This window comes from Camelus bactrianus, chromosome 4 (assembly GCF_048773025.1).
Source record: "Camelus bactrianus isolate YW-2024 breed Bactrian camel chromosome 4, ASM4877302v1, whole genome shotgun sequence".
Classification (NCBI taxonomy): Eukaryota; Metazoa; Chordata; class Mammalia; order Artiodactyla; family Camelidae; genus Camelus; species Camelus bactrianus.
The window spans coordinates 48,408,583-48,414,776 of record NC_133542.1 but is presented as its reverse complement, the minus strand read 5'-3'; the positions used below and the strand labels follow the sequence as shown (position 1 = coordinate 48,414,776).

General features: G+C 41.3%; 1 protein-coding gene across 3 annotated transcripts in view; it reads left to right on the top strand.

Annotated features, from left to right (window-relative positions):
- HEMGN (hemogen) overlaps nt 1–6,194 on the top strand; it is a 46,831-nt gene that overhangs the window by 2,584 nt on the left and 38,053 nt on the right. The window lies entirely within an intron of this gene.

Below are 6,194 nucleotides of genomic sequence, written 5' to 3'. Positions count from 1 at the left end.
CTCCCGCTCCCCTGCATAGTGTGGGGCCAACAGCCCGAGCTCCGCCGTCTCCTTGGCCAGGTGGGGTTGGAAGTGCTGTGAGGACCCACGTCGGGGGCGGAATCGCTGCCGGCCCGCGTTGTACCGCGTGGCAACGGGCGGAGTCGGCCTTCACGGCCGGCGGGGACCGGCCACTGGCCCAAGCCACAGAGGAGCCGAGCGTCCCAGAGTTCGGGAGAATCTTCCTGGGTTTTCTAACATTTAAATATAGGCTAGCGAAGGCAGCAATTAACATTTCTAATGGGGCCTCGGAGTTTGCAGAGTTTCCCCGAAGACTTTTATCTCGTTTATTTTTAAGGGCACCCCTGTGAGGTGTGTGAATTCTTGATGGTCTCCATTTCGGTAAAGCTTGGCAGGTAGCCTTTGTAATGTGCTGGCTCAGAGAGCTCCCTGAGAGCTAGGGTTAGAGCACTAAGTCGGCTTTGCAGACCTCGGGTAGGTAACGTAACGTTGCATTCAGCTTAAAATAAGTAAATACGTCGTATGTCAAATCAGATACTATCTTAATTCTAGTATTCTACAAGAGGCTCCAAGGTTGAGAAAAATGTATGAATAGAGAAAGACTTAGAATTCTATGCATTAACCTAAGGTTTTCTTAAAGTTATGAGACTCCCCTCTCCCAGTTCACCTAAATTCATTTAGTGGCAAACAAAACTACTTACATCTATTTAAAAATTTTTTATTTAAGTGTGGTTGATTTACAATATTAGTTTCAGGTGTACAGCAAAGCGATACAGTTATACATACACATACATACATACATTTTCTTTTCAGATTCTTTTACATTGTATGTCATTACAAGAAATTGAAAATAGTTCCCTGAGCTGTAAGTAGGTCCTTGTTTGTTTTATACATAGTCATGTGTGTCTGTTAATCCCCAACCCCTAATTTATCCCTCCTCATGCAAAACTAGTTGTATTAATTTTTAAATATCAAATGAATTAATACGTCAAAGCCTAAAAAGTTTTAGAAGGATTATGGATAAAGGGAAAAACAGTCTAGTGTGTTGTTTCCTGAGTCTTGTATTTAAAATGTAAGTCTTAGCAGACATCTCTGTGATGACGAGGGAGGTGCTGTTCAGACTGTCATGAGGTCTATAACTGTAAGGTGATGAGAACCACAGGGCCATGGGATGAAGGCTTCTACGAAAAACTAGCAAATTAGTTCCATGAGCTAACAAGCAATGATTGAGCATCCACTTGTAGGGCTTAATAAGTTCTTTCTCATTTTATCCTCAGGCAACCCTGTGAAGTAGATTATATTTTAGTCATTTTATAGGTGAGGAACTGAAGCTGCATGGCCAACAAGAGGACGAGCTAGGGTTTAAACCCAAATTGTTCTGACTCCAAGGCCTGCCATCTTTTCTGCTACACCATCAGTCCGTTTCTGGAACGAAGTCCCTAGCATGGGGGTCTGCTTTGGAACAATGGGTTGGGAACAACTACAGAGGATCTTTAATACCAAACAGAGCCTGCTGGCACCACCTTGTAGGTAAAGAGGAGATGCTGAAGGAGACTGGGAGTGGTAACCAGGCGGCTCTTGGGGGAGGTGGTATCAATCCTTAGGGGAAAACGGGGACAAATCTTGGGATCCTGTCCTCTCTTTATGACCATCTCAAGTGTATCAGGACTCACAAGATAAATGTGTGTTTTACAAGATTAAGCTACAAAGTAATTAATAAACATAGCCACAATGTGCAGCAAATAAAAAGAAAGCAAAAGAGCCAAAGGAGAGACTACAGACCCGGTACTGTCCCTTCTGACACAGCCGGTGCTGGCATGCACCTCTGTGAACAAAGAGCGTGTGTTCCAGTGACATGCTTCTTTGTCAGGGGCTTCACTGCCAGAGGCATAAATAACACAGGCAGAACAGGGTGTGTCTCACTGCCCTGCCAACATCTTCCACTGGACTGTCAGTCCATGGGCTTGAAGGGGCTGTTGTCACACTGCTCTGGTTTTGAATACTGCTGTACTTAACGTCATTCTGTGTATGCATCTGGGTTTGAGAAAGAAGTCGAATGTTTAACTATCTAATCCGCAGTTATCATGACTATGGATTTGAAGAAAGTCTGGAAGGGAATAAAAGTGAAAACATCTTAGTTTGTGAGGGAGTCTCAACTATAGGTGAATCTCTTTTTACTTCCACTAGTGTTAATATTTACCTAATAAACAATACAAATATCAAATAATGCCTGGTTTTGGCATCTCTTTGTGTCTTAAAACTGCCTGTTAATCAGAATGTTTGTGTATTCCAGTGAGCTCCAAAATATCTGAGAACATTCTGAGCCAGTTTGTAGCTCCTCGGACCTGCTCTCCACCCCACTGCCTCAGCAGCATCATCAGATGACCAGAGCCTTCCACAGACTTTGGGTCTGTGAGCAGACTTGAACAAATCTGAAAATGAGAGGGAACAGCCCTATTTGGGCATTGGTTTAACTGCCTTTGAAACCAGTTCAGCAGAGTGAATACCTTTTCTCTTTAAGAAAGACAGTATATGAAGCTGATGCATAATATAGGGTGAGGAAATCATTACTCTTTAAATACTAAATTCTTCCATTCTTTCCCTCCTCTCCTGTACACATGTGCATACCCTGGCAAATCTGCCCTCTGAGTTTCCCAGCCTGGTGTGTGTGCCTATTAGGGCAGTTAGGCAACACGTGGGAGTTGCTGAAATATCTAAATTCTTAGCTAGACCGTGAGCTCATACAAATATTTCTGGATGGTATGAATGGAGAGCAGGAGCCTGGGGCCATCTTCAGAACATAGGTGCCTGGCAAATGTGTGTTATGTTGAAATAATGTCACGTGTACTCAAAAATACTATCTAGGCAGCTGAGGTCATTGAGACAAAGGGAGAGAAGAAGGCAAATAGGTGAAAATGGGTTAAGGAATGAGATCCCGCTAGTATCCAGATGGTAGAAACAGAGGAGGGGAGAGTGTCAGGTGTGCAGGCAGCTTCAGGTCCAATAAGGGGCCCCTGCCAAGAGAGCCAGGTTCCTCTCTGCTCTCTGAAACAGCTGCAGGTGCTGAGCCTTCCGCTGCAGCAAGGAAGAGCTCTGACTACCAAGAGTCGGGTTTACTATTTATTAAACACTGTCCTTATGCCAAGTGCCCTGCTTGGGGCTCTCAGAGATGTGTACATTGCATCTCAGTTAATCCTGGCAACAGCTCTCTGGGACAAGACTATAATCCCCTTTTATTGTTTAGGAAACAGGCTTAGCGAAACCAAGTAGAACTCACATAGCTAGTAAGAACCTGGATTTCTCTGTCATTAAGGTCCCACTGTAATTCATTCTTATAACTTTGATCCGCTAGTCTTCACAACTGCTTCAGAAAAAACTTTTCTCTGCTTGAAGATTTGCATGCTCAAGGATGGGGGTAGAGAGGAAGTTAAAAAAAAACAAAGTGAAATTTAAAAATTAAATTCCTACTGTTGAGACGTATCCACCATTAAGGTGTATATCCTTGCAGCTTTTTTCTGTATTATTATTTAAAAATATTCAAATCAGATTGAAAATTTTTGAAACTTGTTTTCCACCTACCACCATGATAAATAATGAATTAATACTCATGATAAATGTGAGTGTTAACTTTGCTCTGTGTTTTTCCCTTTTTAGAGAAGGACTTTAGTAAGGTGGGAGACCACTCTTACCACTTACAGGCTGTGTGCTTTGGGACAAACCACTCTGGGAGTCTCAGGCTGCTTGTCTCAGGACTGTTGTGAGGATTAGACGTGATCATGTGGGGGAAGCTCCTACCTGGCACTGTGCCTGGGACTCTCCTGTGCGCCCTGGCCACAGTCACTGCAGGCCCATGTCCCTCCCTTCTAAGCAGAGGCCCAGAGCTTGCTGGCCTCCTCAGGGGCTGTTGAAGTTCTACTGTGACCATCAGTCCTCCACCTCTTTTCCATGTCCTTCATCTCCTGTAGCTCTTGAGGAACTGGGAATTTTCTCCTGGAAAATATCTGTGTGGCCCCACAGTGTTGAGCATCCTTCTCCTCCACAATTAGCCGGCATCCCCACCATTTGGACTCTCTCCTACCTCACAGGGATTTCCTCATCCACACAGAGCTAAGATTGATCCAAGAGCCCTGCTCCTGCTGACTGAACTCTCCTATCTGTTCTTGAGCTTGCTTTGCCAGCTGCTGTTTGGCCAGGGGTCCCTCACAGGGCATGCAAGGTCGTCCTCCCTCACTGCAGACTCTGACACTACGGAGGTGGTTTGTGTGTGTCCCAATTTGCTAGTCTCTTATTTTGGTAAAGCCCCAAAGTCCCAAATACCCTCACAGTCTTATTTCTTCCTTGAAAAGCAGAGCAGTCAGGTTCCTGATTTCTTTGTATGTTTATCTACGCATGTACTACAGAAAACTTGGAAACTAATTTAACAACAGCAACAAAAAGAAAGACCTCAATTCAGGGCTGAGCACTGCTCACATTTTGGTATCTATTCCTCCCGTCTTTTCTCTGCACACATATGGCACTTCCTCAAGTCTCCAGTTGCCAGAAGCATCATCTCATTAATAACAGCTTTTCAGGGAGACAGGGAGGGGGGAACTACATTATTCATATTGACTATAAGAGACATTTTTATTTCAGAAATAGTAAGTGGTGAAAAAAAGTATAGTACCTAGGAAATACTGTGTATATGACATTAAAATTTTTTAAGTGGGATGATATTGGAACCTGATTTTTTCAGTTAACATATTAGGAACATATTTCCATGCCATTGCATAGTCTTCTACAGTATATATTCCTTGAGGACATTCTTCTACAAAATGAAAATAGCTTTTCTTTTTCTGAATATAAAGACAGTACATATTCATGTAGCAAATTCATGCAATGCACAAAGGTATAAAGAAGAAATACAAGTCAGCCAAAATCCCATTACCTAGCGGCAACCACTGTTAACATTTTTGTGGATATTTTCTGAGCTATTTCTGTGAATGTAGATGCATATGTAAAATACATAATTTTATATAAAGGAATATCACTATAAAGGGAGCTTTAACATGCTTTTATTTTTCACTTAGCAGTAGGTCACAGAGATTTCTCCAAGTCAGTAAATCATTTCATAATTTTTAAAATTGGCATCATATTTCATAATACAGATGTAGCAAAGTTTATTCACCTAATCTTCTACTGGTAAACATTTAGGTTACTTCCAGTTGTTCACCATTATATGTAACATCTTTGTACAGTTAGCTCCTTGAAATACATTCCTAGAAGTACCATTCCTGAACCAGAATATATATTTTCAATCAAATATATATGGCAAATTACCCCTCAGAGGCTGTTCTTCTATGCTCCCATTAGCAGTGTGTAAGACTTCCCCTCACTCTTGCCTAAACTAGGTATTATCTTTCCAAATTCTTTGTCGCAGTCTGTTTTCAACTAATGGCAAGGGTGAAAACCTAAGGGTGCCATCATAAGTCATTGTGAAAGAATAGTCTTTTAAACAAAAGGTGCTGGGATTCTTATATATCCACATGCAGAAGAATGAATTTGAACCTTTGTCTCGTACCGTATACAAAAATCAACTCAAAACAGATCATAGACTTTGTAATACCAGAGCTAAACCCACTGTAAGACTCAGAGAAAACCTAGAAGTAAATCTTCATGACCTTGGAGTAGGCAAAGCTTTCTTATATATGACACCAAAAGCACAACAAACCAAAGAAAAAAGAAATTGGACTTAATCAAAATTTAAAAGTTTTGCGCTTCAAATGACACCATCAAGAAAGTAAAAAGACAATGCACGGAATGAGAGAAAATATTTGAATTATATATCTAATAAGGAACTTGGTATCCAGACTAGATAAAGAACTATTAGAACTCAACAACAGAAAGACAAATAACTCAATTAAAAATGGGCAAAGAATTTGAATAGACATTTCTCCAAAGAAGATAGATGAATGACCAATAAGCACTAAAAGGAGCTTAACATCGTTAGGCATTCAGGAAAATGAAAATCGAAACTTCAGTGAGATACCACTTGACACCCACTACAATGGCTATACTTAAAATGATGGCGAATAAGTGTTGGGAGAATGTGGAAAAATTGGAACCCTTGTGCATTGCTAATAGGAATGTAAAATGATGCAACTGTTTTGGAAAACAGCTTGGCAGTTTCTCAAAGTTAAACATAGAGCCAGCAATTT